We start from the raw sequence: 18331 nt of genomic DNA on the forward strand, positions 1-18331 counted from the left end.
TCTCATGGCGATAGATCAGAAGTACTTTTTATTTGCTTTTCCTGCCACTGTTGTTGGACTATTCCATGTACAAAAGATGTATGCATAACATACTATTATCTCCAACTTCCTATGGTTAATTTAAAATGTTCAATAAACGAATACGTGCATTAATACTATTGATATTATATTGTGTATGGTCTGTATAGTGCGCAAATCCGCAAATCCCTTTCTCGTTTACCTACCCAAAGCCGAAAGTGAGCAGAGTTCCTTCCACTCCACTGTGACTGGCTCCCAGAGGGCCATGTGACATACTGCCTCCCTTATTCAGTTCCCCCTGGGCATGCAGCCAGGGCATCTGCAGGGCAAAACAATGCACCCTGTTTGAGCCTTTAGGGGCTGGAAAGGGCACAGGACCAAAATCCTTGCTCAAGCCAGGATTACCAAGTTCACCCTTTACCTGACTTCTGCTTTCGCACATAGGGATACTTCTATATTCATGGCAGAGCATCTGTTACCTCACAGGACCAAGGAACATACTGTTTTGGCCCATAAACGTTGGATTACCTATAGTGCCATTCTAGCAGAACTCAGAACGTACACATGCTTCTTCTCAGCCAGCCATCTACCCCTTCCATTTCTCACCAAAGCCTACCCTCCCTCTCTCTTGGGCTGCACCCTTTCTTCATTGTCTTCACTTGCCTATTTCTACCCTCCATCATGCATCTTGATTTTGTTCCTATTCTCCTTCTACTCACTCTTCTCCTTCTCATCTCTCATATCCTTCAGCCTCAACTTGGTGTAACGTCTGCATCAGTCTCTTGTCTCCCCATCTTCCTCCTTCCCTCCTTCATCTGCACCCCTCTAATAAGACACTCCCATGCTCCCAGGATCTCCAACCTCATCTATCCCCCTCACCGAAAGCACATCACCTGCACCTCTCCCTACCTCCTGTCATTCTTTCCCTAGGCCTCTGGAATGCAAAACCCCCCTGCAACAGTCTTCCTACATCACTGACTACTTCAACTCTTATCACCCTTAACTTCTGCTATTTACTATCACAGAAACCTGGATCTTCCCTCATGTCTCTGCTACATTAGCAGCAGTCCACACTGACTCTGCTACCTTTTCCCATTCTCCAAGCCTGCTCGGAATGGTGGCGGTTTGGTGTTCCTTATCAATAAGATCCTGAACACTGCACATTTACACCACTCTGACATTAACTCTCAATTAACCTGGCCCAGGCCCCGCCCACCTGGTGCCTTCCTGGTTGCTGCTCTTTTTCCCTACTTAAGGAGCCCTCAAACCTCTCTTCCTTTGCAGATGGGGAGCAGGTGCAAATGGGTCTAGGTCACTTGGCCTAAACCCCCTCACTTGGTGCCTTCCTGGTTGCTGCTTTTTTCCCCACTTTGCAAGCCCCGCCAACCTGGTGCCTTCCTGGTTGCCACTCTTTTTCCCTACTTAAGGAGCCCTCCAGCCTCTTTTCCTTTGCAGATGGGGAGCAGGTGCAAGTGGATCTAGGTCACCTGGCCTAAGCCCTGCCCACCTGGTGCCTTCCTGGTTGCCACTCCTTTTCCCTACTTAATTAGCCCTGCAGCCCCTCTTCCTTTGCAGATGGGGAGCAGGTGCAAGTGGGTCTAGGGCACCTGGTCTACACACCACCCACCTTCTTAGCCCTGCTGCTTCCTTCCTTCTCTTAATTCTTAGATCAAGGGCGTCTCTCGCTGCGGGCGCCCGAAGCAGAGGTCAGACAAAGAAAATGGCATTTCCTGTTAGGACCAGGAGGAACCAGGGCCCGGACCTCTGCTCAGACAGCAGGTAAGCATGCTGTGATGTTGTGTGCCGTTTCCATGCCCCCCCTTCTTGTTTGCTTGTGTTTCCTGCCTTGGCTTACTCCTGTCTATCCTGCCTTCCCATCCCTCTTACCCCTCTTCCTCTGTCCCCCTACATCATACCACTGCAGCAGTTTTGTCTTGGTACACTATTGCTCTCTCATCACTGGGTTGTTGAAAATGTTTGGTTTTAACTTTCTGTCTTGCATTTGCTGTTCCCTGCAACATTATGTGTTATCACCGACTCTGCAACTGCATTAATCTCTCCCCACTTGCCTCTCCACTCTTTCTCACTGCTCACTCTGTTCTCTCCTCTTCTCCCCTTCTTCCTTTTCCCTCTCTCCTCTCTCCCTTTCCCTTCTTTACTCCATGCACTTACTCTATCAGAATTGTCCTCAGACATAGTATGATATCTACATTGTTTGTCTCCCACCCCCCTCTCATTTGTCTTCCTCCCCCCTCCTCTCTGGCACTATCTGAAATATCATCAAGCCTCGTATGATAGTTGCTTGTTTTGTTCTTCCCCTTCCTTCTCTTTCCTCGCCAACGACTCTTGTAATCCTCCGGCTCTATCAAAAATGTTGTCAGGCCTCGTACTTTAAACGCCTGTCTGTTCCCTTTCCTTTTCCACCCACCTCCTCCCTCCCTTATCTGTGTCTTAGCTCTTGTACTATCTGAAATGTTGCCAGGCTGAGTACAATAGCAAATTTCACATTCTTATTGTTCAATGCCTTATAAGAATATTCACTGTTTGTATTTTTCCTGTGTTCCCTCCCTTGTCTTCAAGCGTTTTGAAACACATTGGGGGTCATTACGAGTTGGGTGGTAAGGGTTAATGGTCACCGGTAAGGAGACCGGTGCCGTTAAACCGTTACCGCCCTATTCCAACGTCTCTTAGCGGGTCTCACCAGGAACGGCTGGTCTGACCAGCCGTTCTTTAAAGGACCCGTTAAGGGGCCTTGGAGCTAATAACGGGCCCGTTCTTAGCGCCTTCCCCATTCCCATTGAGCTATATAGGGGCTTCATTGTGGATGAGCCCTATAAGGGCTCAAATGGGAATGGGGAATGGCATTTGGAATGGGGACTTACCGGGCCCGCCGAGGTCGGAATGTCCCGGTATGTCCCCATTCCACCAGACCGGACCCGGAACCGGGTTTGGAGGCAGCCATGGCGCTAATAACGCCATGGCTACCTCCAAACTTGTAGTGACCCCCATTGTGTATAGGTGCTATACAAATAAACTATTATATCATATATCAATTAAACTCCTCCATCCTATGTCTCTCACTGTTCTGGGTCTATATCCACCACCCTGGTTCTCTCAACTCCATCCTCCCTTACGTAACCCTTCCCCGTGAGTTACTTACTGCTGACATCTTAATAGTCATGCTGGGGTGCCTCTGCAGCCACATGACTTGAACTTAAATCCTTCCTACTTGATCACTCCCTCTACTCCCTCCACAAACAACCTACCCACTTAGTCAGGAAAGCTCTTGACCTTGTCTTCTCTCTAATTCACTCTCATCCTCCCACCCCTCCATTGATAGCTCTTCTTCTGATCACTCCATTGTTCACTTTAAAATGTCAACCTCTCCACCTTCTACTCCACATCTTCAATAACGAATCGGAAATTTAGGCAAGACACACTTGCCCCTTACCTTGATGATGCGAGGATCTCTCTCCTATCTCTTTCCCCTATTCATGCCCTTTGCATTGACCATGCTCTCTCTGACTTTCACTATGAACTTATGTCTCTATTTGACTAACACTATCCTACTTGCACATTTACAACTTCCTGTCCCCGTGCTCAACCTTTTCAGACACTCAAAAGAAACATTTGCCATGACCTATGACACTGGCGAAAATCACAGATGCCTTCCTCACTCCTAGCCTACAAAAATTCCTTTGCTTCCCTAACCTCTGCACTGTACTCTGACAAATTCTCCTACCTCACAAACAAAATCTTCTCCATTTGGAATCCCCCCGCAAACGTGCATCTACTCTCCAATATTTGCTCACACCCCCAAGCCAATATCCATCACCTCTTCTCTTTCTACTATTGACTTTGCTCACTACTTTTTCTTTAAAATCTCTAAAATTCATGACACTCTCACAGCCCTACTCTCTCCCTCCCCAACCCTCCTGTCCACCACCTTTCTCCCCACCTCTTCTATACTGAACTACTTCTCACCCACGTCTACTATTGAATTAGAACCCATCCTTTGCAGTGCCAATCCATCTTGTGTCACTATCGATACATTTGCTCCCCAAATGGTCAAGGGCTTAGTCCCTGCATCCTTCAAATCTGCAACCATCTTCCCCCTATTGAAGAAACCTTCTGCTGACCCAAGCGGCCCAGCAAACTATTGTCACATTATTTAAATTTCTTTGATTGGGTGCTTTTCAACTTGATCACAGAGTACCTTTCGGTCCATTTCAACCTGGCTTCCATACTAAATACTCCACAGAGAAGGCACTCATGCATGTCTCCAACTTTCTCTCTAATGCTCACCACTCCAAACTCTCTTGTATACTCATCGTTTTGGTCCTTCCTGCCCCTTTTTGACCACTCCTCTCTCCTTCTTACTCTCCAGGACCTTGTTTTTCACAAATCTGCACTTGCCTGGATGCTTTTGCCTGGATGGTCGATTCCTTCAAATCTATTGGCACTCACAAACTTCTGACCCTGCCACTTTCACTGCTGGAGTACCAAAGGATCAGTTCTTGGACCTGTCCTCTTCCCCTCTGTAGTATCTCATGCTTTGCCTTTCACTATTACTTTTTTGCTGATGACACTCAAATACGTTTCTCCTTTCTGTCCTTAACCACAACCATAGTGGACAAAAACAACAAAACAGAAGTCATCTTTCTCCCAGATTCCAATTACATCCCTCCTCCCCTCTCCTATCTCCTTCACACCTGACCTTCATGCTCCCACACCTAAGACTTGCAATCTTGGAGTCCTATTTGATAGTGACTGAGGACTGCAACTATTTATCACTACCAATGCTTTTGCTGCTTGTATTAACATTCTCAATATTCGGAAAATTAATACTTTACTTACTAAGGACTCTACAAAAACTCTAATCATCACTCTCGTGCCAAGCAAACTGGACTACTGCTCAAGCCTACTGCTTGGCCTTTCTTCTTACTCCTTCCTCCCCATAGACCAAGTCTTCAGCTTTGCTACCCGCACTCTCTACAACCTACCCAGATCCTGCCCCACTTCTACCTACTGACAACATGCTGGTTGGATCGCCATGCACAGACACTCTCTTTTCATGTTCCTTCTCCTAGTCTACACAGCTATTAATGGTCGTGCTCCTTAGTACCTGTCAGGTTGTTTCTCAGTTTAATCACCATCTCGTTTCCTCCAACCCTCATCTGCACTCAACCTCACCTTCCCATTCCTTCCCTGTGGCTCTTCTCGCTTCCTCTCTTTCTCCCTACTCACCCTACTCCACTGGAACCCACTGCCAATAACAATCAAAGCCAAACCAACTGTGGATCTATTCAAAGCTTGATTTAAACTCAGTGGCCCTCATTACAACCCAGACGTTAAGGGGTTAACGGCGCCGTAAAAGGTGGCGGCGCCGTTAAACCCTTAACGCCTGATTACGAGGTTCCTTTGTGGGTTGGAGACTTTAACGCCTGCTTTTTGCAGGCATTAAAAACCAACCCGCAAAGGGACCTTGGTGCTAAGTATGGTGCCGCAATTTGCGGCACCGTACTTAGTGCCTTCCCCATTTCCATTGAGCCCTATGGGGCAAAAATGAGAATGGGGAAGGGCCATGGCGGCATGGGGAATTACCGCCCCGCCAACCTCGGAATGGGGCGGTAATTCCCCATTTCGCCATGGCGGAGTCGGTAAGTTACCGGCATGGACCATGGGGCTATTAGCACCATGGTCCAACGCCAGGGTCGTAATGAGGGCCAGTTACTTGCTAAAGATGGAGCCCCCGTGCCCTCTGCCAAATCCTCCCTTCTGAGATCACCCATTACAAGAAGCATTATAGGATGAAATTAATAAATAAATATATAAAGGACACTTTCATTATGCGGGTCTTAAAACATTTGCACATGCTTTTTAACATATTTGTGGATGAGTGTGGGAGTGAGGGGGCAAAGACACCAATATGCTAATCCGCCAACCCCAACTGTCCCTCCATTCAAATTCGATAACATCTCTGCCTGCCTCAGATTTTGATGTGGTTGGAGATGCTATAGTTTCCCATAGAATCTTCCAGCTGAATGCTGAGGATTTTTTTAATAAGCCATGTAAACAGAGGCATAGACAGGGTAGGGTCTGAGCAGCACTGCGTGGGTATTTACAGATATTTGTGTCAGTGCAGTGGGCCCAAGTACATTAGCTTCAGGCCCCATTTGCTAGACAATCCTGGCTACGCCTCTGCATGTAAATGCCCTCAAACATGTCCATACATGTCAGTAGCTATTTATGATTACAGGCACTGCATGCATGGAAGCCCAGACCCGCCCGGATTTCCCTGCATTGTTGCATGGAGGGGGAAGCTTGCCCTGAGGGGCACACGGTTGCTGGGCCCTGGGTGCAATAAGGAAATACTTGGAAAATGGACCCCATTCCACTGTCAAGTGACTCCGTGATGCAGGATTACCTTGAGCCAGTACTGGGTTTTAGCCAACACTCCCTTGCAAACTAACTCAATATACGTGGTGCTGATGGCACATGGTCAGCTGGCATCTCTGCACAGGGCATAAAGGACGCATAGAAAATATGAACTGGCACATTTTCCTTGCTGTGTTTGCCATCCTGCTGCAAAAGATGCAGTTGTGTGAAACCTATTTAATGATATGAGTTGTATTCATCATTCTCTTAGCTTATAATGAGCATCTTGGGTACGAATGCATTGTATTCACCTCGGTTCCAGAGCACCTCTCAAGTTTGTACTGTACATGGACATGAATCCCTGCTTTGGTGTGTGTGCAACAATCCTGGTAGCTGCTTGGAAGACACATGTGGTCCCTGCACATTTTTTCTAGGCTAGAAAAGCGTGCATTCTGTGTTTTTTCTCGCATGTGGACTCCAATTAAATCACTTTTCATAATGTGCGCTATTTGAAGGAAGCCAGAAATGGAAGCCAGCAATTATACGCACAGCTACATTCCAGGCATGCGTTCAATGGTCCATGTCAGCCTACGGCATTCAAATCTCATAATGTCCTTTTTGCAGTTTCCTGACAAGTGAACAAGTAGTCACTAAAATGGTATATAGAACGTCTTCACTGCAATAGACTTTCGATGGAGCATGAGCTGGAAATTCACTTTAACTTTGATTTACACACACAAAATAGAGGCACCTGAGTCACAGAAGCATTTTATAATTGCACAATTTCATTGGAAAACACTGTGTGAATCAGGCCAACTACAATCATTGAGCAACAATAAAACAGAACAAGTAGGAGAACATTTCCAGAACTACTCCATCTTGAAGATATGATATAATATGGCATTTATAACGCGCCTGTACACAAGTTGAGTCTGCTCAATCGAGAACTGTATTTTTCCAAATCTCTCGCATCTACCCACTCTCAGGATCTCCCGCTGAAACTGATGTGTCAGAGGAGTAGGGATAGGCGCAACTGATGGTAGATCTCAGTCTGAAATTTGACGACGATGCTTCTACCACTCACAATTTGCTGACCCCTGTGGTGCTGTGGGGCATCTGGCAGTATTTCCCGTAGGAGTTGATATAGCGCCCACTTGAACGGTTTGTTAAGTAGATTGGCTATCTGCAGTGTTCTCCTGATATTGGCCATAAACCGTTCCACAATGCCATTAGCCTGAGGCCACCTCAGGGTGATCTTTCAGTGTTGGAACCCCATGTACTGTGAAAAGTTCTCGAAATGGTGGCTCGTAAACGGGGCCCATTGTCTGTTTTAATTACTTTCGGTATCCCATGCTTGTCGCCAATGTGCTTTTCTCACAAAGGCATATGCGGGATCATTCACCACAGGTGCAGCACTCTCCCAAAGACTACACAGACTCGGGAGTATGAATCCACACGTCTTTATTCTCCATCAACATTACCCTAACTGGGAAACCCTGTGGCCCCTCTAGTCCACCCCCTCCCTAGCCCAACGTCACTTCCCATAACAAATTGGCCCGAAGTGTGGCCAACCCACATAACGATGTGGGAGGGTGAGGTCAGCAACGTCATGACGTGACAAATATTAGCTACTATGGGGATTTTATTTTCCTAGAGCAGCCATTCAGCCCTAAATTAGGAAAATGAACCATCCGAGCAACCACACATTTGAAATGTCAGCACTTGCTTAAGTTCCAAGCCTACAAGTGTGGAAGTCATTCCATGTTTTTGGAAGTGAAAATACTTTCATGTTTATGGGTTTGGGAGTAAACAAAAAATGAAAGTAATTTGTTAGCTAAAAGAGAGAGTTGGAATCTGCTTGCATTCTGTTTTTCAAACCTTGAAAAATAAGATGGACTAATGAGCAATTGCCTTTGGAAAAGTCCAAATCTGGCCACAAGGAGTGGACTGAGGGACTGATGGTGATACTCAAGAAGAATACAAATACCATTAGCGTGTTTACCAATACTTACTTCTGAGACTCCACAGCTGGGAGATTGCAAAGACATTCCAATTAATCTTTTAGGATAATATATGGCTTTTTATGGATTTAGAGAAGTCAAAGAAGGGCTTAAATGAAGCACTGAGCAAAGGTCTAAGGATTTCCTACGGATGCTGTGACCAAAGCCTATCCATGGAGCCACATAGAATGTGGTGTGCAGAATTTTCCTCAGCTTCAGGGCAGTATGTGAAGGGAATTTCATCCCTGCAACCGGAAGAAAAGCCTGGCCCTGGCAGGCCATTAAGGAGACAGTCTCTCACTGAGCAGAGTCCTGAATGAGCTGCAGACCAGGGATTTCGTTACAGAAACTTTGCATTGCTGCCAGTATTATTTTAAATGCATTCTTTTCACCAGGGCAACATTGGCCCTAGTGCTAATACTGTTAGAAATGTGCACTATGGTAAACAGCACACTGGTGCAAAAGTACATTGAAATAATACGTTTTTTGCACTGTGACAATGTTTTCCCAAGTACTAATACTGGTGGACCATTTCTGAAGTATTCTGCCAGATATCCACTTTTGTCAGAGTCGACCTGGGATAACCAACACCGAAGCCGAGGGTGGAAGCTGACATCTTAGATGCAGTCAGGTGGAGAAAATGTGGATGAGCATCCCAAGTGCAGCGAGGCAATCAAAAGACATCTGCTGCCAGCCAAGAAGACTCGAAATTCAGAGGTAGCAATTCGATGCCAGTGTAGGTGTCAGCACTAGCACTCCAATCAGTGGCTGGTATTAGGTCCAGGGGTGGAAGTAAGAGGTGGAAGCAGGGGCATTGCTACGGGGTGGCGGATGGGGCTATAGCCCGGATAGAAGCTCAGGGGCTACAACCAAAAGGCTAGCTAGTCCCGAGTCCCAACCGCCCGCCACTAGCATATCCCTGGTTCTTTTCCAGACCTAGCAACACCCCTGAGTGGAAGGCAATAGAGATTCACTCAGGTGTGCTAAAGGGGGATAAGGTGAGCACATTGAGGAGTCAAGAGCTCAGAGGTGAAGGCTGAACACCATCAAGGAGCGAGAGGTAGCATTTGTCAAGAAACTGCTTGAGTGGAATGTGAGGAATGAAGGAGGAATGGACTTAGTACCAGATAACGTTTTTCTAGACCACACAGTCATTGATGATAACCTGGGTATCACCGATCAGGCACTGGCTTGGCTGACCTCCTTCCTCTCCGATCGAACCTCCCAGGTCCAACTTGGGTCCTTCGTCTCCTCTCTCTCGATCTCTACCTGTGGTGTTCCCCAGGGGTCTCAGCTCTCTCCCTGGCTGTTCAACCAATACCTGGCACTTCTTGGCTACCGCATTGATGCCCTAGGCCCCGACTTTCAGTGCTATGCGGATGACACTCAACTCATTCTCAGGATCCCTACAGCCACCTCTTCCACCACTCTCAGCTCTGACTGTCTGAGTGCCATCCAGGAGTGATATGCTGCCAATGATCTCTGCCTTAATGCCAGTAAGGCTGAGATTCTACTCATCGGCACACCTGCTCCCTCCTTTTCTGTCACTCTCTGGCCGGCTTCTTATGGCCCTCTTCCTGATCCCACCTGTCAGGCTAAAAGCCTTGGTGTCATCTTTAACTCCACACTTTCCTTCTTTCCTCACATCTCTGACGTCTCTAAGAAGTCACACTATCAGCTGCACCTCCTCAGAGGTATTCTTTTTTTCCTCTCCTTCCCCCAGAAGCTCACTTTCTCCAGAGCTCTGGTTCTCTCTACGCTGGACTATTGCAAAAGCCTCTTTCCAAATCTGCCTGCCTCTACTCTCAGCCCTCTGCAACTCATCCAATACAGGACTGCGAGATTTGTCCTTGGCCTCAAGCCCAGGGATCGTATCTCTCCTGGACTGAAATCTCTGCACTGGTTCCCAGTGGCAGCGAGGATTAAGTTCAAAACACCCTGCATTGTCCAAAGGCCTTCTGGGGCCTGGCACCACAATACCTTTAACTGACTCTTCCTAAATATCTTCCTTCTCGAGCTCTTTGCTCATCCGCCTCCAACTCCCTCAGGGTTAGTCGCTTCTCCAAGCAGCAAGTTGGTGGTAGATCTATTTCTTCTGCTGGGTCCTCCCTCTGCAACAGCCTTCCTGCCTCTCTGAAACTTGAGGAGAACCATTTCCGGTTCTGGAAGCACCTCACGACTTTCCTCTTTACTTCTGCTTTCTCTCCTCCTCTCCCCTGCTGATCTCCTGGCTAAATCTGAAACTGCACCGGTTACCTGGCTACCCTCTGATCACGGGCCCAGGTCCCCCCTACAGTTGCACATCTGCACTGCCCCCCTGGCAACCCTTGCACTCGGGGGCTGTTTCTGTATCTCTGCAGCCCCCCACTAGCACTTGACACTTGATGTCTGCACTTACCCTTGCACTTGCCACCAACTGGCTGCATTCTTACTTATTATCTTTATTTTTTACTGTTATCCTACGTACTGCCCTGCCCCATTCCACTTTCCGCCTGCACTTTTCCCCTTCTCCCTACCCCTGCACTTGCACAATTTCAATTTCACCTGGCCTAGTAGGATCGTTGTCTCTGTCTTCCCTCTGTTTCCCCTCCTTTGCCTCGTCGCGCCTTGAAACACTTGTGTATAGGCGCGTTATAAATGCCATATCATATCATGACAAATAGAAATTGATACATGATACAAAGTGAAATCAGGAGAAAAAGTTCCTAATGCATTCAAAACAATTTCCAAATTGATACATGTTTCACAGTAGACAGCTCTGCATAGTTTGACTGAGAGCAAAGGTTTTCTAAAGCATGCCAAAACATTTCCAAACCTAAGTTGATACACATGAAAACCAGAACCTTGAGAGAAAGTTCTTAAAGCCTATGAAAGCTTTTGTATAGCCAAATCGATAAACACCACACACTGGCACTAGTCATAGACAGGACAGTTCATGCAAAACTCAGACCCCTAGAATTTACGGTGGTTTCACCAGGTTGCAATTTACAGGTTTTTCGTGAGGTTCGAGATAAGCGGTTCTTCTGGGTTTGGCCTCGCATCTTCATAAAGCCAGATGAACAGGCATTTGGGGCCATCGATTGTTGATATTTGTAGAGGCAGGCGTGTCTCATGCCACTTAGAGAAGGGGATTTCAACTGGAATAGTGCTCGTTAGAATAGAATTACATCGATAATATGGCCTAGCTAGAGTAAGGGAATTAGGTTAGGAATGCCGTTGGGTACTGTATTTGTAGATGGGTGAGATTTGCTTGTGGAGGAGCAACTAACCTCATGTGCATTTTGTAAGCATTGGAGAAGGCAAAATCACTGAGAACACTACATGCAATTAGTAGACCGTGCATTTAGAAGCCATAGGAGGAGTCAAACCATCGAGAACCCCAATTGTATTTAATAATAGGAGAAGGGAGGGTAGCGCACCGCAACGTGCTCACCTTGGAAACAAGACGACACGAAGCAACACAGATTCGATACCCGGGGCTGCACTTAGAAACCTCTGGGTGTTAAGCACGTTATAAATAGCAACTAAGACATATTCCTGTAACAGCGCCTCCATGCCCCTCGGGCTGTATGAGTGCTTAAAAATGCAAATAAAATACTGCACTGAGAACAACAAATGCATTTTTGCAGGTATAGTAGAAAGTAAAAGTGCTGAGAACCCCACCTGCATTTAGTGGGAGACCAATGCACTGAGAACCACACATGCATTTTGTATGTGTTCTAGAATGTAAAAGTCCCGAGAACTGCATATGCAGTCAGTATGCAAAGGAGAAGGCCAAAGCACTGAGAAACCCACATGGATTTAGTAAGTGAGGATAGATTCAAAGAACTGATACCCTTCGTTCCATATTAGCACTAAAGCAAACATTGCCCTGCCACAAAAATGTATAGAAAAAATGGGCCTGATTCACGGAGTGTTTTATAATGGCGCAATCCCATAGGAAAACGTTCTGTGAACCTGGCCCAATATGTTTTTTGCACTGGGAATATGTTGCAAACGTGTGTTGGAGTCAACCCAAGAAAAATAACACCAAAGCCCACATTGAAAGCCAAAGTTAGAGAGTGAGGCAGATGGAAGAAGTGAGGGTGAGGAAACCAACAGACATCTGCTGCAGAGAAGAGCCAAAGCCAGAGGTATCAACCAGATGGCAGCTGAGGTGTGAGCACTAACTCAGCAAACACTGGCTGTTAAGGGATTCTTGGATAGATGGAGAGGAAGATGAGAGAGGTCCACTTAGATACGCTGATGGGGGATAGTGCTAAGGTCAATTAGTTTGCATAAAAAAAGAAGCACTGAGAATCCCAAGTACATTTAGAGGGACTAGGGGAATGCCAAAACTGCGTTAGGCACTCTGCCTATTGAAGGCAAAGGTGCATTATCTACGGCAGTACCCAAACGGGGTAGGAAACGGTTTAGGGTATGGAGAGAAAGGCAGTTGTAGAGCATTCTAATTTCAGTAGAGAACCCCAGATAGTATCTGGGTCCCTGTGCCAGTCATGCTGGTCAACCAGTAGCCACAGATTTCTTCCTCTGCACAGAACAGGGGCAGCTGTCTCAAATGAATGTGGGTGTTCAGTAAGACATGTAATTGTGCATGCACCACCTTTGCTCCTTCATTATCCCCCAGAGGATGGAATTCAGAAGGAGGAGGAGGATGTTGAGACCTGAGGCAAACGAAGGTGAAGAGATGCTATCAATCACACCAGCAGCCGCGGCTCCTCAATCGGCATCGCCCACACTGTATCGACTGCAATGTACACCAAACGGAACCCAACAAGGAGATGAGATTATGGGCCGTCTCAACCTTCACAAAGTAGGGATATTTTATGACAGAAAAGAAAGAAAAGAAACAAGCAGATCTTTCCACCTGCCATATATTCAAAAAGGTGTATTGAAGAGGAAGGCAGGTACACATTTGGGCATCTCTTCCCTGTGGCTCCACAGAAGATAGTATCAGTTGCATGTTAGACAAACGAATACATGGTCAGGGCAGTCTCCCATCCCTAAACTACATGCAATCAAATATTTGCAACACAATTACACCAGATAATCTTACTGATTCACAGAATGTACAAGTCCTGTTGGCACACAATCTTTACCTTCAGATCCCACACCATGCAAGCAGAATATTTCCTTCTTAATGGACAGTTCAGTCTATACAATATAATGTTGGCAATATATTTACTGTCCTACTCCTCTGGAGAAAAGTATAGCTTGAGGAGGCTGCTTGACCATCCTTGCTGATAAATTCTGAGTCAACTCCATATCACACGAAATTCATTACTATGCTTATAAGAAGATGTTATCGAAGCAGTGGGAATGAACGTAGAGCACTGGGAGAGTAAAACAGCCCACTTAACAATGGATTTATGGATCAGTGCTCATGGCAAGAATGTCATTATCATTACCTGTGAGAAAATAAAAGTAATTGTAACTGCCCTGAGGCAATGCAAAACAACGTAAATGCCCTGGTTTCCCCATTTTCTCTATTCTGTGGTGACCCACTTCAGAAGCAAGTACTCGTTACTTTATGAGAAGATATTTATGACCAGAAGATCTTCACCCACATTATTGAAACACTTGTGTATAGGCACGTTATAAATGCCGTATCATATCATATCAACCTCTATTTGTCCTGTTATATGTAGGAAAGCAGCAGTTACATAATTAAAGTGGAGTTTTAAATTTTGGATGGATGAGAGAGCAAATGTCAGAGATCATCAACCCAAGGTGGACCCCACCACCACTGCAAAGAGTTTTATTGGACAGTAAATGCTCTTTCTCCACAACTTCTAACACTAGTTCAGGGGACTCCACAACAAGCTTTTGTAGGATGGGAAAATGTAAGACGCTTTGGTATGTACTCCTCCCCATTGTGGCTTGCTATATAACTCAAGGTCTGCACACAAATCTAGTGTGAGGGCCCGATTGATGGATTTTTTTGCATGGTTCAAAGTGACTTTGCACTGCTGAAAAGTGACTTTGCACTGCTGACATGAACCCTGATTCATGGAACTGTGCAAAGTGTATTTTTGCATTGCAAAATCAGTGCATAGTAATTTTTGCAGTACAAAATGACTTTGAACAGACTTTGCACTGCAAAAATACACTTTGCAAAGTTCCATGAATCAGGGTTTGTGTCGGCAGTGCAAAGTCACTTTTCAGCAGAGCAAAGTCACTTTGAACTGTGCAAACAATTCCGTGAATCGGGCCCTGAATGTCTATGTTCTCAAAACATGCCAACTGGTTAGTGATGATGAGCCACTGCAATTCTAGCTCTAAGATGTACTGAAGCCAGTGTATAATGTGAATGGGTTTTTAGTGCTGCTTGTGGGTTTTGTTTCAGGATATTGTTGATGCTATACTGACACAAATATGAACGAGAACTTGCTTTCATTAAAATGTGCAAGCATCTTATCGCTGAAGACTATGGTGGGAGGAAACATCAGGCACCATCGCTTGGAAGACCGCACAACAGATTCTTCAGATGATGAAGCATTTTGTGCAAGCCAGGAACAGACAGATGGGTCAAGGGGCATGTGAAAAGGTGGTGAAGACTTTACATCTGACAACAGTAGTTTCATGGACTGTAAACATAAATGTTTAGAAGTTGTTCCTTCATCCTGAAATAATGTGTCCCTACCATCCAGTGGGACCATTCTCTACATCATAGAAAAGTGCTCACAACCTTGAGCTTTTGTAATTGGCTCTATCAACCAGCAGAGCCACTCTCTAAGTGCTAGTTTAGTTCTCATAATATGGAGGTTCTTCCTTGATCCTGAATTTTTCTGCACTCTCTGTTTTCTATACCTTCCCTTTGTTGTACCCTCCTGCACATTTACCCACAATAGAGTAGGATGGTGATGGAGCATGTGCCACTCAATGGAATCCAACACTTCCTCAGAATCCAGCTCCTGAACTGACAGTGCTTCCCTGCATTCCCTATCAGTATCTTGTGCCTATCCTGCTCAAATGTTGCAACACGATGAACAATACCACCACCACCAACAAGAGGCTGCACTGCCAGTGGTGGCAAAGCGTACCTGCTAGTCTATGGTGCTACTAGCTGTACCTTGTTCCATTTCTATTTCTATCTCTCAAAAAGAGATATAACTTCCGATAATATCATGAATTATTAAGACATCGCCCGGGCCAATTCTCAAAGGACATTTTGCACAACTGATATGAAGCAATAGCCCAGCACATCACTTCCACAAAAAATGATGTGGTGTATTCCCAATTGGTATCTGATTTTCAGGTATTGAGGGTTTGGTAGAACCTCTTGATTGCTGCCCCTAAGAATAATCTGTAATTTGTCTTTAATTGGTTTATATAGTGTGATTGCTGCCTGGGTCTACTGGACATTATACCCACTGTCCACTTGAAGTAGGAACAATGAGTAATCATATACTACTAGGCGCTTTCAAACTACAATATACTATGTAATTCTAAACAAAGGGGGGTCTGGGAATCTGTCTACCAGCACAAACACAGCCCAGTCACCTGTCCTTGGGTGAATAACCCCTGGGAGAGACTCTACCAAGTCTTTAGCTCACTGTCCATTTCACAGAGAAAAAATTTCTCCGCATATCAGTCTTTGTCCTGCCCAGGGGCAGTCGAGCATTGAAATGCTAGGCAATTCTCCTCTGAACAAGAGTACCGACAGCAACCCCATACATGTGTTTCAGCCATGTTGGGCATCATCAGTGAGGTGAAGCTGTGCCTCTCTACAAACAGTGAGCAAGGGGTCCACGTGTGGATCGCCCTGGTAACTTAGGGTGAGACCCAAAGGTAATTTATGCAAAACAAAGGGAGGTCTGGCAATCTCTCTACTAGCACGAACACAGCCCAATGACCTGTTCTTGGGGTTGCTGTGGTACTCTTGTTCAGAGGAGAATTGCCTAGCATTTCGGTGCTGGACTGCCCCTGGGCAGGACTGATATGCAGGGAAATGTCTTCTCTGTGAAAAGAACAGTGAGCTAAAGACTTGGTTGAGACTCTCCCAGGGGCCATCCACCCAAGAACAAGTAAATGGGCTGTGATCGTGCTGGTAGAGAGTTTCCCAGACCCACCCTATGTTTTACTAAATAATTCTGTTGTCTATTTGTCTAGGTATCACTAGGTTCAGCACACAAGAAGGACGAACAATCAAGATGAAAGATTGTATCAATTTCAAAATGAAATATGTAGTATATGCAATAAAATGTGTGTGTCAGGGCAAGTAACCCATTCACTTCATGAATACAAAAAAGCATGTACAGCATATACACATATTTTGTGTTATGTAAAGACAGAGAAATAGAAGGGGGGAAGGGTTGGATGAATAGGGTTAAAAAAAGAAAATAAATCACAAAACATATAAGTCAAAGTATGTGTGGTAATATCAACTAACAATCTTCACTTGGAGGGTCATGGAGATTCATACAAGACATGAGACTGATTAACCAGGATGTAGAGGCACAGTTTCCTTTAGTTCCTAATCCAGCAATGATACTATGCAGTATCCCAGTAGAAGAGCGATATTTTACGGTGATTGATTTGAAGAATGCGTTTTTCTCAATCCCTTTGCACAAAGACTTACAAGACTTGATATTGTTTACATTTCATCAAATTTGCCTGAAACACACTAGGCTGCCTCAAGGGTGCTCTGAGTCCCCATCGATCTTTAATAGAGTCCTACAGATGGACCTAGGCAATATTGATTTGGAAAGCACCATGATACAGTACGTAGAGGACATTTTGATTTGTAGCACAACAGAAGATGAATGTTTAGAGGAGGTCCCAAATACAGCCCGCATTCCAACCGTCCATTTTGAAGTACCATGAACGTTCACACCGAAATATGTGATGTATGATGAGCAAATAAACCAGCATAGAGTCGCAGTGGGGCTCTGCCCAGTACCCATCAGAAGAACAATGCCTATTGAAATACCAGCATCAAGGAAACCATGGACAGTAAGGTATCCATTGAGAAAACCATTTCAACAAATGAAACGAAATGAAGATCGTCTAAGTACCATCCCTGAAGAAACCAAAAACGTCTTAATGCAAGATGAATGGTGATGTTACAAGAACCCGGACTGACTCACATATTGAAGAAATAACGACCAGAGAATGACGTAAAGAGATGAAACGCCATGAACAAGGATATCGTGTACCTAAAGTGAAAGGATGATGTCAAATGTAAGAAGCTTAAGCTGTAAGCATGACAAAGATATTGGACCAATTTACACATGTACATATGCGTGGAACCGCAGGAAAGCTAAGAAAACTGTGCAGCTTGCTATGCTTGGTAGAAGTATACTTCCACTTTGCACAAGAAGCAGAATTAACCAAGGTTACTAAAGGTCACACAAGGAAAGCTTCATATTTAGCAAAATCGAGAAGAAGTGGCTGAAACGAAACTCAGCAGAGGCAACTCATGCCAGGAAAGTCAAGGTTGTATCAGTAGAAGAGACAAACAAAAGATACAATTAATTGAAACTAAGAACAGAATATCCTGCTTTTGAAAGGCAAAGATAAGAAGACGTAGACAGGTGGTGAGTGAAACGAAAATCAAATACACAAATTATGTGGAGAAGAGGCAAATTCACGGTGTCTGAATCACGTGACCAGCCAAACAAGAAGAAGCAATACTTTCACACCTACACATGGCAGCAGGCCAGGCGAAGATATCAGAACTTTTCCAGACAGAAGATGCAGTCTCGAGGCCAAACACAGTGAAATAATTGACACATAATTACTAAAGTGATGGTTGATTGTGACAATAATCGGAGGAAGGCTGGGGGAATTAAGGGGCACCCTGCACCTGGCCGACCATTCTGTGTGCTGCTAAGCAAAGTGGAAAAGTAGGCATGGGGTTGGTCTCAACCCAATCACAATGGACCAAGTAATCTAGGGTCCTATAGTTAGTAGAACCAATAGGACGTTATACT

Source organism: Ambystoma mexicanum, chromosome 6p (assembly GCF_040938575.1).
Source record: "Ambystoma mexicanum isolate Mex_15411 chromosome 6p, UKY_AmexF1_1, whole genome shotgun sequence".
Classification (NCBI taxonomy): domain Eukaryota; kingdom Metazoa; phylum Chordata; class Amphibia; order Caudata; family Ambystomatidae; genus Ambystoma; species Ambystoma mexicanum.